Consider the following 25802-nt stretch of genomic DNA (forward strand, 5'->3'; position numbering starts at 1 on the left):
GCTAGGATAAGTGTTTTGGTTCATGTGGGTCTGATTTGGTGATCTGATTTGGTGTTAGCATACTAATTCATTTTAAATATCTTTTCGGATACTATTACGTTGGTTCACTGACTTTTCTGTGTTGCAATTATGTGGGCCAGTGAAACTGCCCTTTGCTAGCTTCAGAACTAAAAGAAAGGGTGAAATTAAAAAATGAAAGTAGGTGTTTCTTTTACTAAAGAAAGGGACTGTGGACAAATCTCATGATTCGTGGTAAAAAGCCCTGTCTCCTTTGGAGTGGAATCTGAGCAAAACCACTTAACTTCAGTGTTACCTTATTTTTTTGCTCACAGCTATGTTTTTAAGACAGAGCTAAGTTTGTGCATTCATTTCATCTTCTGCTTTTGATACCTGCATGGTGTTACACAGTGCATATTTACCACTTTTTACATCTCCGTTTCCTTAGTGATGGCCACTTAGGCTGCATCCAAAAACTACCAGCTGCTATGAAGAGCCTCACCCATGTCCCCTTACAGACCCATGTGGCACCAGGAAAATAGTAACAGTAGTGCTGGGTGTCCACACAGATCAATGCTTAATTTGAGAAAGAACCGTCTGATGTTCTCAAAACCAGCTGAATGTGTCCTAATTCCCAATAGCTGTCATAATTTACACTTCTATTTTCTTCCTAAATAAATGTATTTAAATATATTTTGTGCCTTCAACTCATTTCTCAGCATTTATTTTGGGTATGATAATATTACCTCTTTATGTAGAAGGTAAAATCAGCCTTTTATAATTACACTGTGACTGATTAGCTTTGCTATTAAATATACAGGTACATATTTACATACATATCTGTTATATATAAATATATTACAGCTTCTATTGACCTCTGATCATGCATTATTAATGCTTGAACTTGTTATGTAACAATCTAAATAAATTTGTAAGCAGTTTTAATTTCAGACTATATATTTTTTTCAACAGAAGCTAAATAGTGTAGACGAATCTAGTCATCCCAGGATATAATTATGTATTTTTCAATTGACTTGTAAAAGAAAAAAAAATGAAAGTATTAAAGTATAAGAGGCATTATATCATAGTGGCTCAAGGCTTAGTCTCTGGAAGTAGACCAAAGTTTACTGACTGATACTGCTATTTAACTTAACTTTTTAGATCTGTTTCCTCATTTTTAAAGGGTCACCAATTTCATACAATGTCTTTGAGGTTTAAATGAGGTAATGCATGTCCAAATCTTTGTACAGTGCCCTTCTAATAGTTAGACCTGATAGATATGTGGGGAAATAAATCTCCCTAGAGACTTGACTGTCTGTAGAGAAGCTCCTCCTGAGCCATGGAAATAGAGAATGTTTGCTTTAACCTCCCCAACACACATTTTACTTTTCACATGTCCTAGGATTTGAGCTGCATCATTTGTTTTTCTAATGGATAGACTCTAAGGAAGTTCTCAGAAGGGGGAAGGAACAGCTGCCTACCACTTTTGTATAAACTCCCAGATTTGCATTTTAGGTGTTCCTGGTTTGCAGTATTATGTGCAGGGTCATTGGCTCTTGGTGTTGCCCCAGGAGGTAAGAATTTAGCACAAGGTACCCGTGAAGTTATCATTTGCTTATAAGTATATGCATTAATGATAGTATTAATAAACATGAATATTAAAACCTAACAATATGGAAGGCAGAAAGAAGATGATCATTGATTAAATTTAATGTTGGAAAAGGTCTTTGATATAAGGCATCTTTGTTCTGGCTTCTAAAAACAAAGGAGATTGCAAGAGGACTGTCCAGGAGATGAATGCACTCAGGTAGATTTAGGGAAATCAATTATCAGATCATTAGCTTTAATATAGTCTTTTTCTTAAAATCAGTCCACCAGAGAACATCCCCATGGAGCACGAGTTCTTTGCTGTGGTCTCCCCTTGCAGTCTTATTCCATTGAAGAAAGGCATGGCTTCCGCCATCAGAAATGGTCTTTTACTGCCTAGGATTAAAAACTTTATGGGTACAAAAGAGGGGGTGCACGTATTCAGGATAATAGGTCCAACGACAGCAAGTCTCATATTAGAGCAAAACATAAAAGCAGTAACATCATTAATATTATTAGCTGGCATTGTTTCCCCTCCAAGTGACAAACATATAACAAATTTCCTTGCCTTACCTGTTCATCAGTCTATGTATCTTTACTTTTTTTTTTTTTTTTTTCTTTCTTTGGAATCTGAGAATTGAAATTTAGAAGTGAGATGGTTGTCATGACGATACTTATTTTTATTTGAATTTAAATTCAATGTCAGGTTTTCTGTCAAAATCAAGTCTGAGTGGCTGATAATTTTTGCCTGTAGGATCTAGCTTTGCCAATTAGATAATCTGGTGGACAGTTCCCTTAAATGGAATGAAATAAATAGGCAGTGACAATGTTTGGACAAAAATATGTTTAACACACATGTACAATATAAAATATGGAAGATATTTTATTTGCAGCTATTTAAACTTTTTGAATGTTTGGATATTAACCAAAAATGTGCAAATGAGTATATTTTCAAAACTATTTCAGAGCTGATAGCCCAGATGCTAAAAATACTGTTTAAGATCTTTTCTACTTCCATAATTTACTAGAGATGAAACTCAGGCCTTTAAAGTTTTTGTGATTTTTATTATAAATGAAAAGCCAACCACTGGATCTCAAGTTTTCTGGCTGTAATTAATATATTTCACATTATATGCTCATGCTACTGGCATAAAAAAATATTTGATAGAATACACATAATCGGGATGGTTTGGAGATGGGGAATGGAGAATTAAGGCTTAAGATGCACAGGGTTCCTATTTAGATAAGGAAATATTTTGGTAAAAGATGGTGATGGTAGCACATTGTGAACATAATTAACAGCACTGAAATAAATATATCTGAATGTGGGTAACAGGGAGTGTTGGGTTGTATATATGATAAGAGAATAAAATTTTTAAAAATCCATTACATAAATAGCCCTGAGTTAAACTGTGAACTATGGTTAATAGTACAGTTATAAAAATGTGCTTTCCTCAATTTTAACAAATGTTCTACAGCAATGCAAGGTGTTAATAATAGGGTGGTATGTGGGAATCCTGTATTTTATGCATGATCTGTAAATCCACAACTTCTAATAATGAAAAAAGGTTTTAAATATGTCCCAATTATTTTTGCTGCTAGTAAATTACCCCCAAATTAGTGGTATAAAACAATAATCATATTATTTTGCTCATGGTTTGGGAAGAGTTTGGCAGGATTTGCAGTCAACACTCAAAATGCTGTGGCCATCTGAAGTCCCACCTTCCACTCAGGCACACCCGTAAGACAGGCATTTGATGGTTATCCATTATACTAGATTTCCTGCTAGACGCGAGAGACTGCACGTGGCCTCTCAAGCTTGGCACTTACAGCGTCGTCGGACTTCTTATACTAAGGCTGGCTTGTCTCAGAGAGAGTCTCCCAAGAGAACTGGGTGGAAGCTGCGTGGCCTTTTCAGATCTAGTCTCAAAAGTCGCCCAGCATCATATTGATGCATCCTATTGATCAAAACGGTCAGAAGCTCATCCTGATTCAAAGGGAGGGAATGTAGACCCCTGCTCTCAGTCAGGAAGTCACGAGGAATTAGTGATCATACTCTCACACACACACAAAGTGACATGTTTATATGTAAGGGATGGTTTGTAACATCTGTGCCAAAAGCCTCAGACAATCTTTCTTAGAAAATGTGGTCTATTAAAGACCAGTAGACCTCAGATGTCCTCAGCAAAACAAACAAACAAAAACAAACAAACAAAAAAAAGTAAATTTTGCTTTACTTGGTGCTAATTCTTAATACTCACACTTTATTAATTCTTTATTAATGTTGGATGAGCCACCCGTTTGTTCTGGTTCCAACAATATAGCTAAAAGATGTTTTTTTTAATAAAATATCTAAAACGGCATAGTTACACAAAAGTTCTTCAACTTGATTTTTTAGAAGTTGAGGTTTTTAAATATATGTAAATCATATACTATCTGCTGGTAATATTTCCCAAGAGTCATTCAAGATCTGTATGTGAATTGTCACATACCTCATGAGGGAAAAAAAAACCAAAGAAACATTAAATCAAAGACCACTGGCTTTCAAACTATTCTCCCCTCATTTGATCCAGGTTTATTTGTCAAAAACAACTGAATTAAATCAACATGGTGACAAACATTATGTGATGTTTATTTTACTATTAAAATGTAATTTTTAGAAAGCAAAAATATCTGATATGAATAGTATTGGAAAGAAAAAATCCTTTGAGAGTTTTATGTAAGAAAAATTAATTAGTTTTAAGGCAACCAGAGAAAATAGCTGCTGTCTAAATAAGTTACTGAATAAAAATTGAGCATAAATTAGATTTAAAATGTGTCATTATGCTAACATGTAACCAATAGTAAAATTATATAAACTTCAGACTCTAGGCATTTCATGTCATTGTCTTCCAACCTGAAAGAATTAAATCGCAATTTATATAAAATAACCAACAAATTAAACCTCTAAGTAATTCATCTAAGTTACATGTTTCTGATATATATAAATATCTGGAGGGGAGAAAATTACAGAACACATGTAAGAAACTTAACCATTTAGAAAACGTGAAGATATTTGGTAAACATTTTGAGAAAGCTAAATTGCTTTATGTCCTCGTAATAAAGCAGCATACAATAGGTATAACTATTCTGTTACAATGCTTTTAAGAATGTTATTTTTTACATGTAATTGTATGAAAATATCAAGCACAAATTGAGCCTGTCTTAAACAAATATGTTAAAATTTGTCATATTGATAGGGAACTCTTTGCACAAAGTCTGATGATAGTGAAGTCAAGGTCAGATTTTAATTGCTGCGTAGAATATTATTTTCATGTCCACAAAATGTTCTTTTATATCCAGGGATTTTTTAATGATCATAAAGGTATCCAGGTGACAATCTAAGAATCAAAGAATGCATTTCTTTCATTTCTACTAGGAAAACAACTTAAAGGATTTGCTGCTGACAAAATTAATTATCCTCAAACATAATCTTCATTTTAAAGTTACACAGCCTGTCACTTGGCAGTCATACTTGGGCATAGTAATATAATACTTTTTTTAAATGAAGTGAGATATTCTCATTTTCCTTAGTTCATGATGTTTGCTTCTCACTGTCAGTTTTGACTTTTTCTGAATTCATTTGGCGATGATAGTCTTATTGGGGAGGATTTGTCAGAGAGAGAAAGGCTTTATCTAATTCAAAGAGTTTATTTTACATATCAAGAGGCAATCCCAGTGAACTCAGACTAGAGATTTTTATCAAAGAGGACTCTACATAACAGGCCTGGCTCTTTGTTTCTTACAAATAATATTCCAATTTTATTTAGGGAGGTGGCTAACCCTGTTCCAGACATTAGGTCATTATGGTCTCAACCAGTCATGGCCACTGCTGCCTCTTTGCCACATCATTTCCCCAGTTCCTTTTGGGGTCGGTTGCATGTGACCTGATGCAGTCCAGTCCAGTGATGTAGAGGGAAAATTGTTGGTTAGGTTTAGGTAAAAAGAAAGTCCTTCTAGCTCATAACACTCTGATTTCCTGCTTTGGAATGTGATTGCCTGTGGAAATTCTCCTAATGAGGCCAGATGCTTAAGAAAAGCCAACACTTTGAGGCAGACCAGAAAGATGAGGGGAACACACCAGCGAGGACCCAACACCAGAAATCTTAGGTGAAAAAAAAAATGAACAAACCTTTATTTATGTCATCGTTACATGGGTTTCCCTTAGTAGTAACTGAACACGTTTCTAATTCAGCCCTCAAAGGAAAGACCCGAAAATATGGAATTGAGTGTTGTGCAGGAAAGTAAAAAAAAAAAAGGTGTATCCTAAAGTCTACTTTATTCAAGAGGTGCCTGTGGAAAAAAGATAGTTACCATTATATGACTGATAGATTTGGAGTTCCAGTTTTCTGCCATGCCACTTGTTAATTTATTTTTTCCTAGACCAAAAGGGTAAGAAAACTGGTGTCCTGGCCCAAGAGGGCTTTTGTAGCCAAAGGACTAAAGAAAGCACTGGACATGTTCCGAGACATGAACTTTTATTATAGGGCTTACCTACAGGGTAGGTAAATTAAGTTATGTTGCCCTGAAATCAGGAGATTCTCTGAATGGATTCAGGAGCTGCTCTGAATGGCGGCATGTTCAGAGCACAATGTGGAAATAGTCCACACTTTGGGGGGGGGGGCTGAATAAGCTGGTTATAAGGGCTTGACATTCCAATGGGTATGACAGCATAAGGCAGGGAGTGAGGTCGTGCAATGTAGGGAGGGGTTGACTGTAATCAACAGGGAGGAGGGGAGGATTATAGATTATCTTGCAGATAACTATCTCCGGGAGTCTCAGGGAGGAGGTAGTTTTGGGTATAGATTACATTTAGCACTTGACATTACAAGGAGAATAGGTCAAACCTTAACTATCCTAGGTCAAGCAGACTTCTGTGTGCAGTCTTCAAGGCACTTGGGGGTCCGGGGCTCCCACAACTGGTAGGGCTTTATGTTAAGGATGGTGCCTTCCTACTCAAGACCATTTGAACTGCTTCAGGGCAGAGGCTGTGAGCTAAGGGCTAGAGAGTGGCAGAGCATAGCACCCAATGAGAAAAATGCAAAAATCAGATGTGTAGACTTTCTAGACCAGATGTTTGGCTTCAACCTTTCAAATTGACCAGAAGCAAGTATTTGGGAACCTCAACAAATCATAGAGAAAACAATGATGGTCAAAAAACTAAAGTCTGAACAGCAAACAAATGTGGGTGTTGACCACTTAAATCTACCTTAAGCTTCCAAACCGGCACCATCAGGCAGTGGAAACTGGAGAAGCCCCATGTGTGGAATCCTAATTGTCAATTAACATATGACCATGGAGGACAATGAACAAAGAGTTCTCTCATCCCCAAATGTGTTTCCTTATTTAGCAATCCAAGCGGCCAGCCCCTCAGGAATGGTTCTCCATGTCACCCCATGGGGCAAGCAACCCAGACTGGCTGAAGTGCTTGGTGGAGAATGGACATGACAAGTAATTACAGTCTCAGCACTGGTTGCTCTACTGGGGACTAGAGCTGAGTTTTCTTGCTTCTTTTCATGTTTTTAGAATAGGAGTTAAAAAATATTTTCTATAAAGAGCTATATGAGGTAAATATTTTAGGCCTTATGGATTACCTACCATATCTATCACATATTTTTTTGTTTTACAATCTTTAATCATGTCAAAATCATAGCTACAATCATGTCAAATCATGTCAAATCATGTCAAATCATGTCAAATCATGTCAAATCATGTCAAAATCATAGCTATACAATCTTTAATCATGTCAAAATCATAGCTACAATCATGTCAAAATCATAGCTCAGAGACAAATAAAAACTAGCCTGTGGCTGGATTTAGCTAGGGCCATAGTTTGCTGATCCTTGTTCTAGAAAATTACAACCAGACAAAACTTGAAAGAATTGGATGTTTCTTCCCCTCTCAGGGAGAAAAATAAAGGCATCTTACCTCACATTGAGACTGCATTATCTTAAGAGAATGCAAGTAGATCTGACTTATGCAAAATATAGACTGTGCCAGATTCAGTTTATGCATTGGCCCAAGTTCATGCACCTTCCTTGCTTTCTGGCCAGAATGTGCCTGACAAAAGATAACACTGATCTTGTGTTGGTTGGCTGAGCAGATACCCTTCCCGTCGCTGCTGCTATTGACACAGATGCCACAGCTACTGTTGCTTTCATTCTCTTGTGCCATCCATCGGCAAAACCTAACTCAGTTTTAACTTATGTGCTGTGCACCATGAACATCTTACATCCCACTGAGTACCTTCTTGTAGTTTCCCTGTAGAAGCCTTTCAAGAGTGGATGGTGGGCTTGTCATGAAGCTGTAGCTAGCATGTTAACAAATTATGTTTCCTTCTTTCCTTGCCCTTCCTTGTCCCTTCATCCTTGCTTCCTTGGGTTTGAACACTCCCCAGTAAATGATCACCTAAACATTTTATTTATATTCTGTGTTCTAGAGTACCTAAGTTAAAATCACAGTCAAAATCATCCCTAATTGATTCAAGTCATACTGAAGAGAGAAACAAGGATAGACTTAATGGGCACATCCAATCCAGTGAACAGAAGTCTGCAGTGAGAAGGAAAGATGCAAAGTCACATGCCAGTGTTCTCAATTCTGCCCACTTCTCTTCAGGCAGCTCCCTAAGTTGCAGAGAGGAGAAACTCACAAGTTGTCTCAGAGGAATGCCAGAAAATAGGGGGCCTGAGGGTGCCACTTATATTTCTGAACACTGGAAGGAAACTGTCCTGCAAATTTCCCCAAGTCACAATGTAGCAGTCAAAGCATGGTATTTTTAGGCAAACAGAAGTCCTGAAGTTGCCCCCTACCCCCCACCACTGCTTAACTTGTAAGATAGCCAGATGTTTCTGCCTGCCTGTCATATGAAGCTGAGGGGAGAGCCCAGGGATCATCCTCCAGGGCTGACAGGTGAGGGCCAGTACGGGCTTTCGTAGAGGACACTGGAGAGTCCCAACTGGGGCAAGAGCAAAAGACGAGTGCACGGCTACAGGAAGTGACCGCGACCCCTCAAGATTACAAAGGTTACAGGCCTACACTGAGATGACAAATGCTTTTAAAAAGTCCATACTTTCAGTTTTGATTATGTGTTGCATACTTCTTGCAGACAGTGTGAATGATCTCAGAAGGTCTGGGATTTAAGAGGTTCCCCAATATTAGAAAAATGTTAATAGCTCATATTCTGTAATGAATATTATTGAATTAAGTTGACAAGTATAGCTTCAGTAATTTTCTATTTCTCTCAATTTTCCAAAAAAAATTTTCAGAAAGCATTGTTTATGTCTATTTTGATTACTGTGCTTTTATATAGGAAGAATTTTCTTTGGTTTTCTGGGTAGACACTCAATACCATTATATTATATTTAAACAAAATGTGTTAAGGACCATGTGACAGAACAAAAGCCACCCAAAGTCAGTGAGAGACAAGACAAGTAAGCATTTCTGAGTTATTCTTAACACAAGACAGTGTTAAAACATATAGAAGATAAAAATGAATAAAGTATGGTCTAGGAGGTATAATAATTTTTGCAAAGTGCAGCCAGGAGTGTCTCTTTCAGTAATAGCTATTGGATTTACAAACACAATTAAGGAGAACTGCTAGGCTCATGCATCAATTGGACTTGTAGTCTTTACTGAAAACTCCCATTAGTGTCAAAAGCAAGATATAAGAGCAAGTTTTACTAACACTACTGGATTTTCTAATGTAAGTGGGGATCACAGTGAAATTTCCAGTGAATGTATCTATGTGGTAGTTTCCAAAAAATTATTATAGTGCTGTGTATCTGTAATGCTCATTCATTCATATGTTCACTTATTCATAAGAATATACCACATACTAAAGGGAAAAATACGTATGCCACATATGTTAAGAAAAGTTCTAAATATAATAAACTTTTATCTTATTTGTTCAGCTATTCCCGTTTGGTTTCATATATAAAAACAAAGTTGAAGTTTCATTTCTTTTTTTTTTTTTTTTGAAATCACTGGTTGAACATGAAGGAGGAATTGTATTTTCCAATACCTGAATACACAAAACAAAAGGAAGTGGGGAGTGAAAACGAATAATAAGAATGTCAAATCTTCACATTTAGAACTGAAAACAAATTAATCTGAAAAATAGGAAATAAATTATTCAGTATATTTAGAGGAACACAGTTAATAAGTATATTTTATAAACTTATGAAAAATAAGTAAATAAAATAATTGAATGTAAGAGATTAGACAAGTCATTCTCTGCTTTATCTGACTTAAATGCATTTAAACCAATTAAAATTGGTAGTTTTGTTCTGTTTTATGAAAGCAGTTGTTGGTTTCTTGTAAAAAAAAAAATAATAATAATAATAATAAATAATAAACATAAGTGCCTTGAGGAAGCCTTGATACTTCCTTTAAAATAGTATTATATTAATTCACTTAGCGTTACTGAAAATCTGGAAAATTCAGAAAATTTGACCTTCCTATTTGACTGTTGTTCTCATTTTTGCAAGTTTCCTTTCGGAAAAGTTTGTTCTTTTGAATGAGCTATTCTCCTTTTTCCTTCATTTTTGTAGCATTTTATAGCAAACATTTTATCAGATGTTTAAATTTTATGCTAATCTGCATCTGATTAAAAACAAAACTGAATTTGAAGAATCTCAGATGAGGTTTATCTTAATGTCTTATGGTGGAGAGATTAAATGGCGTGGTATTTTAATGCACATCAAGCCCTTTCAAATAAAGAGTTTGGAGAAAATAATTTCTGTGAACTTTGTGTCAGAGGTAGGCCTTGTGCAAACCTGTGAACAGAAGTCTTCTAGTGTTTCTGTGAGAAGTCCCCAGGAGAATGACTAATTTACTGTGTTGGCAAGTTTATAAACTAAGGTGCTGTACATGAACAGACCTTATATTCATTCATATATATTTGTATGACAAGTTGTTTAAAACTCTAGCTTCCTATTTATTTTCCCAAAATGAGTACACACCTTGGAACACACACCTCCTGCCCCCATATTTAAGGAATTATGTTAATTAATGAGTAGCTAATGTGCAGTGTTACAGAGTGTCACCTTATTTATGAAACTGTCCCCAACTGTGCCTCAGTGTCCCAATGTGGAGATTTCTTTCATGTGCATACACACCTCTCTTCCTGAATGTGGCAGGGTATCTTAGAAGGAACCATACGAGACTCTCAATATTCTATCTTGTTTGACCTATAAAGATGGCAATTTCATATAGCTCAATTTAAGACTAATATTATCTGGCAATGGCAATTTCTAATACTTGTTTTTTTTAATTTTTAAGAGTAAATATTTCTTCAATGCTTATTAAGTTATATAGAACTTAGCATACTTATAAGTGTTTCAACTATTGGGAGTAAGAGCCTATACTCAAATAATATAAAAATAAACTCTAGTAAATATGGCAAAGAAGCAGGAAATACGTCTTATTTGTTGTTTGTAGCACCCATAACTAAAGCAGGGCTGGCATTCATAGTAGCTGAACAAGCATATTTGAATGAATGGATGGATGAATGAGCAAATGTTTTATGGGTAGAAGTGGTTAAGGTCGCTGCTAAAATGGCCTACAAAAACTACATGTAGGCTTACTTGAGCTTTAAATTTGGAGGTAGAAACTACAAAATCTTTTCCCTTAAAACGATACCATAATCATTGATGAAACTTTATAAAATTAAAGAGGTGACCATAGCTTTTTCTTATGACTTAAGTATATTTTAAGCTATTGGGTTTATGTATTATCATTTGCTTTTTAAAGTCAATGCTCTACAACAGTGGTTTCTATCATATTTTAAAAGCAGCAGAATCCCTTCTTTATGCAAAAACCTGGTGTAATCAGCCAGTGTCTACACAAATGAAGGTCGAGTTTTTCTTGTGGAAGGTTAACTGGGAGCCTCATTTCTTCAGCTTTCTCACTGAACCCTGATCTAGTGCACTTGAGATATTATTCTAAAGTGTAATATCCAAAATTCACTTCATAGAAGGAGAAATATTTTCAAGGTATGGACATGACTAGTGTACTGGGACACCAAGACAGTATGTGCTTATATGATGAAATTTCAAAAAGTCCCAAATCCTAAAATATGATTTGGGGTTCATCCCTCTTAAAATGCACAATTATACAAGATGTGTCAAAATGTTTTGCTTGCTTGTTTTTTACTTTGGAGCCAAATGGGGGATTATTCCTTAAAAGATAATTAAGGTGCTGATTTTTTGTAAGCTCCTTAAATAAACATACTTATTTAGAAATCATTTTATAAATAATCTGTTTTTATCACCTCCCATATACAACATAACAAACTTAAAGGCAATCAGCATATTTAGAAATGTGAAGTCCTCAACATTACTAAACACCAATCTTATAAGCATTATTATTAAATTGTGTTCATTGGGTACCCCATATTAGCTTCCAGGAATATTGGAGACACTAGTCTAATGGGAAAACAGGGAGAAACAATATCTATTGAGTTTTGCTCCATGGCAATACAATAGATTCTGTACAATTAACATAATTCATTCTTGAAAGTATCCTGTAAAATTTATATTATCTAAACTATATGAGAAAATAATTTTATTATCAAATTCATAACGCACTTTGATAAATCCAAAACAATAAATTGAAGAATTGAGATGTAATCAGAGCTCTTATTTCAAAAATCCCCATTTCCACACTACAGAAGGACTTAAAAGATTTGACATTGAATTATCACTTTACCACCCATTAAACTTGAGATGTTGCATAGGTCAAAGCCAAATCTGTATTCTCTGTAGTGTTCAGATTTATTCCTTCTATTAGGTTTATAGTCAGCAGTGAACTTAGGCTAATGTACTTTGAATAAAGTGGTGGCAAATTCAAAGCATTTTCTATTAGTTGAAGAAAATAACCTTCAATTGTTTTTAAAAAGTAGCATTTCCCTTCTTAACAAATATGTATGTTCTTTTCCCCTTAGCTATATAGTCAACTATTTATTTAAGTAATGACAACCTAGGGTTGGCTATTTCCTGGCAAAAGAAATAATCACATTATTACCTGCTAGGAAAATACCATCTGGAAGTCACTAAAATTATTGTAAGCCATAAATATCCAAAAAAGAATATGAAGAAAATATAGCTTTTATACTCAGAGATTCTCATATTTTTAGATGACTCAGAGGGAAAGTGGTAAAGTTTTTGTAGAAATTAAATAAAATACTGGATTGAATACTACCCATTTAATTAACAAAATTTTAGTAAAACCATTTTATGCCTGTAACTTCTGGTAATTTATCACTAGCAGGAAAAAACTTAAAAAATATATAATTTTGTTTCAAATGTTTTTCAGTTGTTTAATTGAAAAGATGCTTAATTATAATATTGCTTTGCTCTTCCATAGAAGGAAACATTTAAACAATTGGTTATTAAAAGAACAAAAAAAATATTTTCAGAAAGATTAGCATTTGATTTTTGGGCATGTCATTTTTTAATGAGAATTAAATCATTTATGCAAATATATGTGTTTCAGTATGGGTGTGGGTGGGTGTTATGTGTGAATGATGCAAGCCTAATTTATAACCCTAAAGAAGATTTTAATGAAATGATACGTATTCCCAATTTGATACTGTTCATCCCCAAGCCATCTGCCTCGCCAATCTCTCTGTACCTAGAGGACCAAATTGTAAAAATTTTAAGCTATTAAATAAGTCAATCATTAGGTACTAAAAAAATAAATAAAACCACCTAATAAAATTTCAAAATAGGGATAACAGAAAATTTTAATATCCTCATAAAAATAAAAGGAACTAATCAAGAAAATGATTCTACTTGGTTCTATTAACTTTAATATCTTTTCATGCATTCTAAGATTATTTTTAAAGTATTATTTAACTATTTAAATACCCAGAACTTTGTAAAAAAAAAAAAAAAAAGCACATTTTTGTGTTTTTATTGACACTTTCCTTCTGGAATATACTTTGGGTCCCCTTAATGTCTTAAATGAATTCAAAATTATTCCTGTCTGCCTAACAAAATTGGTGTGAGGATTCCATGTGCAAAAATAGCTTCTATTATATCTTAAGAACATAGTAAAAATGCCTGAAATGTAATCGGTACTTAGGAAAAGTTTAGAAAGGACTATAAAACATGGAAAGAATATTGTAAATCAATAAAAAAATGTTAGGAACAATATCAGTGATAATACGTGAATGTATGTATGTCACTGACCACTCTTTTAATGGACTACTCTCTGTTAGACTCAGAGTAGATCAAACACTAAACTGGAGGTATCTTTAGGAAAAACCACAATACAACATGGAAAACTGGTGTTGATCTCATGACAGTAAGATTGTCTATCCACTTGAAAATCAATCTAATTCACTATATTAGGAGGAGAAAAAAGGAGAAAAATCATAAGATCACATCAATAGAGGCAGAATAAAAACTGGATGAGATTCATTATAGAAATGCTCAGCAAAGTAAAAATAGACGGGAACTTCCAAATTCTGATTAAAGGTGTCTTTGTTTCCCAGGCTGCTAAGACATACCACACAGTGGGTTGGTTTAACCAGTGGGAATTTACTGGCTCATGGTTTTGAGGCAGGAAGTTCAAAATTGAGGTGTCAGTAATGCAAAGCTTTCTTCCCAAGACTGTGATTTGGTGCCGGCTGCTGTTAATCCTTGGGTTCCTGGGCTCTCCCCACCACGTGGTGATACTCCTGGCATCCTTTCTCTTCTGGGTTCTGTTGACTTGGCTTCTGGCTCCTCCTCATGGCTTTATTATTTTTTTTTTTCAGGCCTTCAGTAAAAGATTAATTTGTATTCCAACAATTAAGACATTAAGCAGATACAATTGTTATATATTAATTAAAATTGATTTTCCAAGGATAGCAATCTCATCCTAAATTACTGTATGTATTTAAAAACAAAGTACCTTTAAACAATACATTTGAGAGATTTAACTAATACAGATGGAGCACTCCTCTACTCCTCTTCTCATCTCACTTTGTTTGAATTGAGGGATTGGTCATTTGTTGCACTATTGTATTACAGCGTTTGGCAAAGCCTCTTAAATTTGATCAAGTAACATCAGGAATCCTGGAATCGATCCTCTCCCACTACTAAGAGGAAAGGCTAAATTATCCGTGATATATAATATATACTTCGGCTGACATTTTTTTTTTCTTCTTCTGTAATAAAGCAGATGTATTTGCTCATTCTTCCTAAGTCCTCTGGTATCAAACCAGAAGGGGACAGAGTTTGACAAGGACTATTGAATAGTTAAGTAAAGACAAGTAGGACAATGCAATCTGATGAAGGCTGTATTAGTTAGGGTTCTCCTTGGAAACAGAATCAATGAGAGATGTCTCTTATTATCAAATTGTAAAAGTGACTCACGCAACTGCGGGAGCGCACGAGTCCAAATTCTGCAGAGCCGTCAACAAGCTGTCAACTCCAAGGAAGACGTCCGACGAACTCCTCGGGAAACGAACTCGCAACTTTGACGAACTCCTCAGGAAACGAACCGGCAACTTTGAAGAACTCCTCAGGAAACGAACCGACAACTTTGACGAACTCAGGAAACGAACTGGCAACTTCGACGAGCTCCCCAGGAAAAGCTTCACTGAGCAGCTGAAGAAGAAGTGAAGGTTCTCTAACCGTCAGGCTTATAAGCCTCCAACTGATCACCCGGACCAAATCCAGCCAATTGCATTCTCTCACTGTGGAAGCACGCCCCTTGATGAGTCATCAGTCAGCTGCAGTCAATTGACTGATGATCCGACAAACCAACCAGCCTCAAATAGACTCACAGGAATCGTCAGGCCAGTGCCCGCTTGACCAGACAGCTAGGCCACCTAGCCAAGTTGACACATGAACCCAGCCATCACAAAGGCCTACCGTTGAATAAGGAAGAAACTGATGCATCACTTGTTAGTGAAAAGTTAAACCAAGTGGATATACATGCATTAGTCAAATGTTAGGAAATGTTACTCTGTACCTCTCTATTTTCCAAACTTGTCTGATGGAAAATAAGTCACCCAGATGGCTGATTAAAATTACTGACTTCAGTCTCCGTGGCAGAAATTCTAAATCAGCGGCGGTGGAAGAGGGCTTGGAAATCTTCATTTTTAATAAGTGCTCAGGTAATATTTTTGATTGGGCAAGGCTGAGAAATCCTGCAAATGGGGAAAGGGTTATCTATAGAATGTAGTGAAATAGGCCTCAATTTTAACATTATAAATAAGGGTGAATTGACCCTTTCTAAAATAAGAAAACTAAGAATTAATAATGTTTCACTTACACTGTCAGACATTAAATGAATGTATTTTTTTCCTAAACGTCTCCTCTAAACACTAAAATATATTTAAAAGACAAATCCAGCTGTAGCAGGGCCTAAAGCTGCGCTGACATGTCTGCGGAGATTGCAGCTCGCCAGCACACGGGCGCAGTGACTCCAGCCTTGGGCGTCAACGTGCCTTTGCAGCTGACGCCCGCTGACCTCCAGCTGGCCAGCACCCCCCAGGTCTGGATGATGTCAGTGAATGCTTGGAGCAGCATAAATTTCACCTTGCAGCGTGAGTGTTGTTTTCCCCCATCGTTTCTGATAAATACTTGAAAAACTTTATGAGCAACTAAAGGAAGGGATATTTTACTCAAAGTCTCTGAACCCCATGCCAAGTTTTGCTCGGTCTGGGAGGAGCTAACACAGTGAGGCTAAGTAGACTAATTTTAAGATAGTCTTAAAAGTGGATAAGGACCAAGCCATGCATTTTCTATAGCATCTAAATTCACTTTCTAGGAATACTATTTATAGTAGTGGTTCTGTTAAAAAATAAATTAGCTTAGTAAAATAAATTGGCTAAGTGAAAAGGAATGACTAACAGTATTATACTGATGAATGAGTTAAAAATTATATTTTAAAATTCCCATCCCATGCAGTATTTATACCTTTGTTCCTAAATGCCTATCATCATCACAGAGATGTGGAAACATTAAGTTTAATTATCCCCTCTTAGAAAGCAATTTCCAAAAACCTGATGAAGCAAAGGAAATAAGTAGATGGGTGGACAGATATGTGGTTTATTGGGTAGACAGTTAGATAAATAAGGAGAGAGAGGGAGGGTAAGAGAGAAAGAAAGGAAAGAAAGAAGGGATAAGAATTTATTAATAAGGTTTTTCTACCTTTGACACCTGTTTAAAAGTATCTGTTTTAAGAGGGTGAAGTTTTATGTGAAACTTTAAAAGTATTTTAATAAAAAGCTAATTAACTCTGGAAATTTACATGATGACTGGCTTAGTATCACAAGCATTTTTGTTTGGTTTTGTTTTCATCTATTAGTTCTGGTTACTGGAGGTGCCGCTAACTGAGAAATAGGATTGTGAGAGGAGAAAATTGATGAATTCAGAACTCAGAGGTAGCTTCTATTTTTCTTTCTTTGACACTTATTAGGTAACAAGAGCCAGAAATGCATGAGCACTTTATATATATCAAATAATACAGAATTAATCTTTTTAGTTTATCTTGGCACCCTCTGTCCGCCCTTTCCTTCTTCAGGTTTTATTTAGAGGAAAAATAAAGTTCATTCATTCTCATTGATAACCCAGGTTGGAAAAGTTATTTTTCTTATATTCACCGGAAATGAGAGCCTATTTGTGGCTAACTGTGTCTGTGGAGGATCTGATTTGAAGGATTAGGAAGTGCTTTATGCATCATGCATTACGAATATGCACTAGAAACAGCATGGCCAGGAGATCATTTAATTCACTTTGGTACTGGCATGTGACAATGAGGCGCATACAACTTGAGCACATATTATAGGAGAAAGAGATGAATCAAATGACAAGAAACAGGCTAAAACTTTCCCCTAAAAGCAAGAGAAATTATTGCATGTTAATCTTAAATTGTTTTAAGGCAGAAAACATGATCCTTTTTTGTGTCTAATATAAGTGCTCAATAATAAGCAAATGTTAAGTAAATCAGGATTAAGAAAACTTAGGTTTCTTCCACTTTGGGGTCTGAAATAGGTTTTCATCTGGGCCTAGGCAAGAGGTCTCTTTATTGTTTTAGCAGAATATCTTCTTGAGAGTTCAGTAACTATCACACAAGAGCAATAAAACCACGTCTATAGAAGGCATTATGCCTAGATGCAATTCAGCAACTATGGGTACCCGAGATATCCCTGAAGGAGCGATTTTAAGGTCTTGTTATATTTAAACACCTGTATAAGATGATCTTGGTTTGCAGTTACAGCGGGTTCATTTACATTTTAATGTGGACAGTACCATTTTGGATGCCACTGGGTCCTGTTTGGAGAAGTTCAAGGACACTCATCAAGAGGTTTTGACATATTACAAACTACATTTGTAGTGATTGTGGTTGCTCATAAAATGAAGGCACCGTGGTTTATATCTTAAAATGTAAATGTGAAGAAATCCATGGATCATATTGCTGTATCTTAATGGCTAAATCTCTGGGTATAAGGCCACAGAGTATGAGCATGAATACAGATTGGTTTGAAGTGCCAACAACCCGTTAAGTAAGTTCAATGGCAAAGTCTGTTTATTTCATATCAATATTGTTTCGCTTTTTCTAGTCAGGACCACTCTATGATTTTTTAAACAACAGTAATAAAACAAATAAACAAAAAGCTATAAATATAGATATGCCCTAGAACAGTCTGTCTCTTGAACACAAACTTTATCAAGAATGAGTTTGGTATGTTGGTGAATCCTCTCTATTGGAAAGGATGAATTCTTTGGTATATTGAAGAATCTTCTCTACGAATCCTTTTTATAGAATGTATTAGAGCATACCATTTAGCTCACATATTTCTCTTTTGAAGTTTTGTCTCTGATATGCTATACTTTAAAAAGTAAAAAATTAAGCATTTAACTAGAGTGCAATAAATATCAATGTAGAGGGTTTTACGGTCAACAATTTAGTAGTAATATAATTTGCCTTGTGACCTGTAAACTGTGTCTCTAGGATCAGTACAAATATTAGGAAAAGCATTTGTTAGTGAGGTAGGTATGTTTTTATTTCTTAAATCCATTTCCATCTTAAGCAAAATGTCCTTACATTCTTTGTACTTAGGACATTCCTTTTTTTAATCAAGCCAAGATTCTTGGAGCAAAGCATTTCCTTTTGTGTCAACATTCCTAATCAGGTAAATTCTGCTTGAGCACTACTGCTTTAGATTATCATGTATCCTCACTTAAATAAGCTATTCTATCTTCATATACAAACAGGATAATTAAGGGGAAGTATTGTCCAACAAATAAAAATGTAGTTAACTTCAATTTTAGAAATATTTCTCTAGCTTTAAGTAACATATTTCCATTATAAATAAATAGATTTAGATTGTCTTTTCTGTACACAGAGAAGCTACTCTCCTAATAAATTTATTTTGTGTCTATATATCCCATTAAAATAATATATAAAAGTTGTTTTTACTATCAATCTGTGATTTCCCTTTCTCCCCCCACCCCCCCATCCTCTTACGTCTCTTCTGTGCCTCTCCCCATCCCTGTTAATGTGTAAGAGACCTTTAAATGTATATAAAATAGCTGACAATCTGCTGGGTCTACTTATCCATTTACCTAAATATTTTTTTTATTGGATAAGTTTGCTATATCGGATTGAAACGCTTACATTGGCTAGTAACACAAAATGTTAGCTGGGGAAGAACTCCAAACATGACCTTCCCAAGACTGCTAAATTTGTCCACATTCCATATGGAGCAGGATTCGGAGTGGATTGGGTTCTCCTTCCATTAACCTGAGTAAAAAGTTTAGGACCCTTAACACAGTGCAGCCGAACCTAATATCGCCTCACCGTTCACCGAGGGCTGCTTACTGCATATACCCGAAACTGGTCATAAAAGCACCCTTGGTCCGTGTGGGATGCATCAAAATTGACTGGGGGTTAATGCCCCAGGAAGAAGTCTTGACTACAGAAGAGAAGGTGGTACATGAACACCCAAGTTTCCTGTTTTTTGGTGGGGTAAACGTGAGGCTTATTTTGAGCTCTCTTTCAGAGACCCCAATGGGGTCGTGCTCAAGTAGTCCATGCCCAGCTTGAACCTTTTATTGGCTCGCCCACCCACCCAGACTCCCTTCTCCAATCTGCTGACAGGTTTTCTCTGGAATCATTTCCCAAATAAACCGATTGTGCTAGAATCCTTACCTCAGAGTCAGCTCTTGGGAAAACCAAATAAAGACATATAGTTTCAAGAATCTTCTATCTGACCAGTTTCAAGAATCTTCTATCTGACCAGGCTCTGTTTATGTCCTTAACCACTTCTCGGACCCCTCATCCTTTCACCTATCCTTGCCCTAAGCATACTGCCTTTTAATATTTCTCTACCATGATACATTTCCCTTATTTTATTATCTTGAGCCTGTTACCCCTTATTTGGAAAACTTTCCCACATTCTGCTGTTTCCCACTAGATTGTATAAAACTCAAGTATTTACCATTTCTCAGGATAAAAATGACTTCCAACTAATCCAATAAAAAATAAAAGACAAAGAATATAAATATCCATTTGCAGAAGAGATAAAAATAGTTACCTGACATAGTAAAAGTAGCTTAGTAAATGGTCAAAAACATATAAATTAAAACAATGCAGTTTAAGAAATTGGCAATTCAATTTCAAAGTTTAATATACACTGTTGATCTTCATGTAGAAAATTGGTTATTGTATATACTGATGGTAGGATATAAAATGATACAGTCACTTGGAGGGCAATTTGATAATATCAAAATTGGAAATGCATGTCCACTATGATCCAGCAATTTCACTGATCAATTTAATGCCGGAGAAAATTTGCATGAAAGGGAATTGTTTACTAAGAGGCCTGTACAAAGACATCTATTCCAGCTTTGTTTGAAATAATAAAAAAAAATCATAAATTCACAAATGTTAAATTCAATCAATGGCTAAATTAACCCTGCTTTATCCATATCTTTAATATTATATAGCATTTAAAAATTCTGCTAGATTAGATACATGTGGATACAGGCACAGATAAATACTGACATGAGAGTTCTGCATGATATTTATGTGGTACACTATTTATGTTAAATAACACATTATTTTTCCTTTTGGGAGATATCTGTTCATGTTGGTTCATGGAAAAATGACAGAATGAAAGCACACAGAACTGGATAGAGTGGATTGAGATTGTGGGTATCCATCAAAATTGGTCTTTAGATTTATCTTCTGAATCATTTACTAAGTGAAAAATTCAAATATTTCTTATATAATTGGGATTTCATTTCCTGGGAAACTAAAAAATAACCAGATTATGTCAAATAGCCAGAGAAGGGGAAAAAATATTTTCAAATCACATATGAGACATGTATCCAGAATATATAAAGAATTCTTTTAATTTAATAATAAAAAGCCAGTCAAAAAATGGGCAAATGATTTGAATAGATAATTCTCCCAAGATATGGTCAAAGGATGATATGTGGAAGACATGGCCAGTAATCATAGAAAAAATGTTCAACATCATTTTTCATTAAGGTAATGCAAAGCAAAACCACAATGAGATGCCACCTTATACCCCTTAGTATGGCTATAATCATAAAGACAGAAAACACCAAGTGTTAACAAGGATATGGAAAAATTGGACTTTGTACATTGCTGGCGTTAATGTAAAATAGAGAAGATACTTTGGAAAACAGTTTGCAGTTCCTCTGTGTTAAACGTAGTTATCAGTGACCCTTTTCTTTTCATGGGTATGTACCCAAGAGAAATGAAATCATATATCCACCTAAAAACCTGAACACTAATATTCATAGCAGCATTATTCATAGTAGACCCAAAGTAGACATAACTAAAATGTCCATAAACATGAATGGATAAACAAAATATTACATAACCATAAAATGGAATCTCGTTAGGCAATAAAAAGAAATGGAGTATGATACATGTTACAATATGGAAGGACCGTGAAACATCATGATAAATATGAGAAACCAGACACAAAAGACCACTTATTTTAAGATTCCATTTACATGAAATATCTGAAATACTCTAATTCACAGAGACAGAAAGTGGACTCGTGGTTGACGATGGCTGGGAGGGCTGGGAGGGATTGGATTATAACTGCAAATGTGTATGGACTTTCATTTCAGAGGGAGGAAATGTTCTAAAATGAGACTGTGGTGATGCTTATACAGCTTGTGGCTACAGTAAAAACCATTGAATTGTGCACTTTAAATGGATCAATTGGTGTGGTATGTGAATTATAAAGCTGTTTAAAAAAACTGTTAGTAAACACTGAACCAGTCTCTTAGGGAATTTTAAAAAAATACACTCAAGGATATTTACTGTCTTCTCTCCTTTAGTAAAACATACAGAGACTATTCTTCCTGTAAGTTCAGTTTATTAAAAAACTGTAGATGCCATGCCTTTTGATTCACTTCATCTCTTAATGAATAAAGTACTTTTCTGGGAAAATGTCTAGGCTTAAGCCATGATTTTAGGACAAGTACTCATTTCTTCCCTTTTAAAAACATTCCCATAATATTCTAAGTAAGTTTTACCTTTCTTTCTGCCCATACTTCTTAGATCTTCAAATTGCTGTGTCCAACAAGCATTTTTTTCTTCTGTTACCATCAGCTAACATTTACTTAACAAGCACCTTTAGAAATCTTAATAGAGTTAAATGATTTTGCCTCTTTATAACTTCCATTTTTTCAATATTCCTTGATCTCACAGCATTTAATTCTAAGAATATATTTCTATTGGTTAAAAAAACGATTCTTAATGGGAAATCAGTCTTATTTTAGGAAACTGTGGTGTACTGGTTAAGAGTTTGGTCAGATTATCTGGACTTGAATTCTCACTCTTGCACTTCTAAGTTTTGTGAGCTTTTAAATCCTCAGTATCCTCATGAGAAAATCAATCAAATATTATTCCCTATCTTACAGGCTTATTCTATGTTCTCAGTGAACAAATCTATTTTAAGTATTTAAAATGGTAGCTACATAGGTAAGCTCTTAATATTTTTATTACTTTATATGTAAACAAGAATGAATCAGACAAGTCCTGCTCTCTTGAGAGAACCTAATATTATAACCAACAAGGAAGCAGTTATATAAATACTTGACTCAATAACATCCAATTTCAACATTTCTCTAAGTATTTTCCACTATAATAATCCCTTTAAAAGGCTATCGACCTGGTAATTTTTGGTTTTAAAGATGGTTGATTAAATATACACATTAGTCTTCTTTTTCCTGATTTATGTCACCAAAGATAGAGTAAGAGGATTTTTTAAAAGGATACTATGATAGATTGAGTTATGCACCCCAGAAAAAAAGCATGTTCTTACTCTCATTCCTGTGGGTGTGAATATGTTTTAAATAGGACCTTTTGAAGATGTTAGGTTTGGTTAAGGGGTGGCCAACTGAATCAGGGTGGATCTTAATCCTATTACCATCCTACTACCAGAGGCTTATAAAGAGAAAGCCACAGGGAGGGGCTGGAAGGCAAGGGAACCAGAACAGGAACCTGAAGGAGAAAGGAGAGGACATAGCCATTTGGTGAGGAAAACCAAGGAATCCCCAGGATTGCTGGCCAGTGAGAATGTGAAAGCAAGCCTTCCAGCCTCCAAAACTGTGAGCCAATGAATTCCCATTGTTTAATGCAACCCATTATGTGGTAGTTGTCACAGCAGCCATGAAACTAAGACAGAGACAATTAAAAAATAGCATAGTGGATTCCTAGCCAGAGGAATAAAAAAATCATAAACTCACACATATCTTACATTTATCTTATATTTATTTGGTGTATATGATTTGTCATCAATTTTCTATGTCCTTGAAACATATCATTGAAGAAATAAAAGAGAAAATGTTGCTGACCTTTTTGAAAAAAATAAAAACAGAGCTGAGTAAGGGAAAGTTTGAGTGCTGGGGCCCAAGGAGAATATAAATTTAGATAGGATGCCGTGGTAGGTCTCAGTGAGAAGGGGGTATTTGAATTGAACCTGCTGGAAGTGAAGGAATTAACCATGCAGAAACCTGGGGGCTTGGCATTCCAGCCAAAAGAAGGAGATGATAAAAGGCCCTAAGGCATGAATATTCCTGGAGAGTTTCAGGAATGTGGAAAGCAATCTGCGAAGAACAGAAAGAGCAAGATGGAGAAGCCGAGATCAGAAAGCTAACAGGCTGCCAGATCATGACTGGCCTGCAGGACTTTGTAAACTTGCTGGTATTTGAGCACAGCAGTGGCATGATCTGTTGGAGTTTGAAAAAGTATTACTCTGAATCTTGTGTTGGAATGGGCAGTAGCTTACAGAGCCTACAGTGCCTGCATCATTTGCTAATATTACAAGTCTAGGTAATTATTATACATAAGGCAGCATGCCTCTTATATATTCTTTAGTAGTATTTTCATAATTGCAATAGGTGATCCAAAACAATTTTCACTTTGAGGGATAATATAAAAATATGGAAGAGTTAGACAAATGGAAATAAATTTAAATAACTGATAAATTACCAGGATAAAATGTGACTAGAGAGTATTCTGTTGTGAATGTATTTCCTTGATGTGAAACATGAAACATTCTAAATACCTGCTTCATAATCTCGTTTGTATAAAATAACAGAACTGTAAACAAAAAAATCTGTTGGGCAAAGGGAAGCATATTCTAAAAAAAGAAAACAGACAAAATCTAACAGAAGAAATATTAAATGTACTTGGGTAGAAAACACTAGAATTACTTTGGTGAAAATTCAAACTCTTTAATTGAAAATGAATTACAATAAATTTCTGCCTACTATGGCCACTCAAATTATTTCATATTAAAAATAACGCATGTATTCTATGTTCCTATTTATTATTCTAGTCTGATACACTCTTGCAGAAATACCATCTTCTCACTTGACTCCTGACTATATGAAAGCTTTAGAAATAATAACCTGAAATTGTCATAAAATAAAAGTAATCTTAAATTATTGCTGAACTTTTCTTTCTGTAGTAACTGTCAATTATGAAATCTATATGATTTTATGTTCAATTGCTAATTGTCATAAAGGCTTATGATTTAGTAATTTATGCAAAATACTATGCTGTTTGTGATAAAATTTTATCAGTCACACTACAAGCGATGGGGAGTTCTACTTGTCTTTTGTTTATTCTTTTCAGATAGTTCATGACATTTTCTTTCAGTTTCCTGTGATCATTAATACGCCAATCGAATAGTTATTTCAACAAAACTCTCAGATGACTGGCACATTTTCTATAAAAGCTGCTTCAATGGACAAGCAACTATAATACTCAAATTACCATGAAAGCAGTGTCACACAGAAATTGTCTGATATATTAGATAGGTTTGAGCAGGTATTCTCAGTACATTTTTATAAGCATGCAGTCTTAAAATACATCAAATTATCTGACTTTGGCACTAATAATAAAATGACATTTAGCATAAAACTCAGGAAGAGTTTATTAAATTCTATTTAAAATATGAGGGTCAGTCTATTCAGCCAATTCATGTTCTGTGTTTTTAGGTGAAGACTGTTTTGTTAAAATAATCTTTGAGAAGGATAATATGCCTTTGTGGCTTATTTTAAACAATATGCACAATTTGCCCTTTATAATTGGAATTGAGATTATGGCTAATAATTTATGCAGGAAATGGAAAGGCTGAGAACATTGTTTGCTTCCTAAAATAAGATCTATCTAGAAGATAATTTTTGCCCAACTATATTTGGGAATAAATAGCATTAAAAAGGACAAAGTTGTAAGGAGATAATTTCACTATGCAAAATAAAAAGCATGAAAAATCTTTCTTTACCTAGAAAATATATAGGATAGTCTCTTTATATGTTTTATTTAACTTCAGTAAATACATAAATGTACAATATATATTAAATTAGAGGTGGAGAACATAGATTATTTCATATTATTGATAGTCTAATCAATAGATATTAAAAACAATGAAGTTTATTAATATATCAATCGATTCAATTTCATTTAATTATTGTTTGATAGAATTAAAAATCTTTGAGTCTTTTGAGAGATATGTAAGCTATGTCCGTGTACACATGGTAGCAGGCAAAGAGAACCAGTAATCTGCATAATTTAGAAAAATGTTTAATCACTTTTTACTCAGTTATTTGGATAGCTGTGCAAATGTATATATTTTGTTGAAATATCGGCCTGCAAACTGAACCAAGATATATAATACATATTTC

The 25802-nt window shown here is 34.9% G+C and overlaps 1 pseudogene; it reads left to right on the plus strand.

Moving 5' to 3' along the window:
* The first annotated feature begins 15996 nt into the window (after positions 1–15996).
* Positions 15997–25802, plus strand: part of LOC119511230 — an 88963-nt pseudogene continuing 79157 nt past the window's right edge.

This window comes from Choloepus didactylus, chromosome 16 (genome assembly GCF_015220235.1).
Source record: "Choloepus didactylus isolate mChoDid1 chromosome 16, mChoDid1.pri, whole genome shotgun sequence".
NCBI lineage: Eukaryota > Metazoa > Chordata > Mammalia > Pilosa > Megalonychidae > Choloepus > Choloepus didactylus.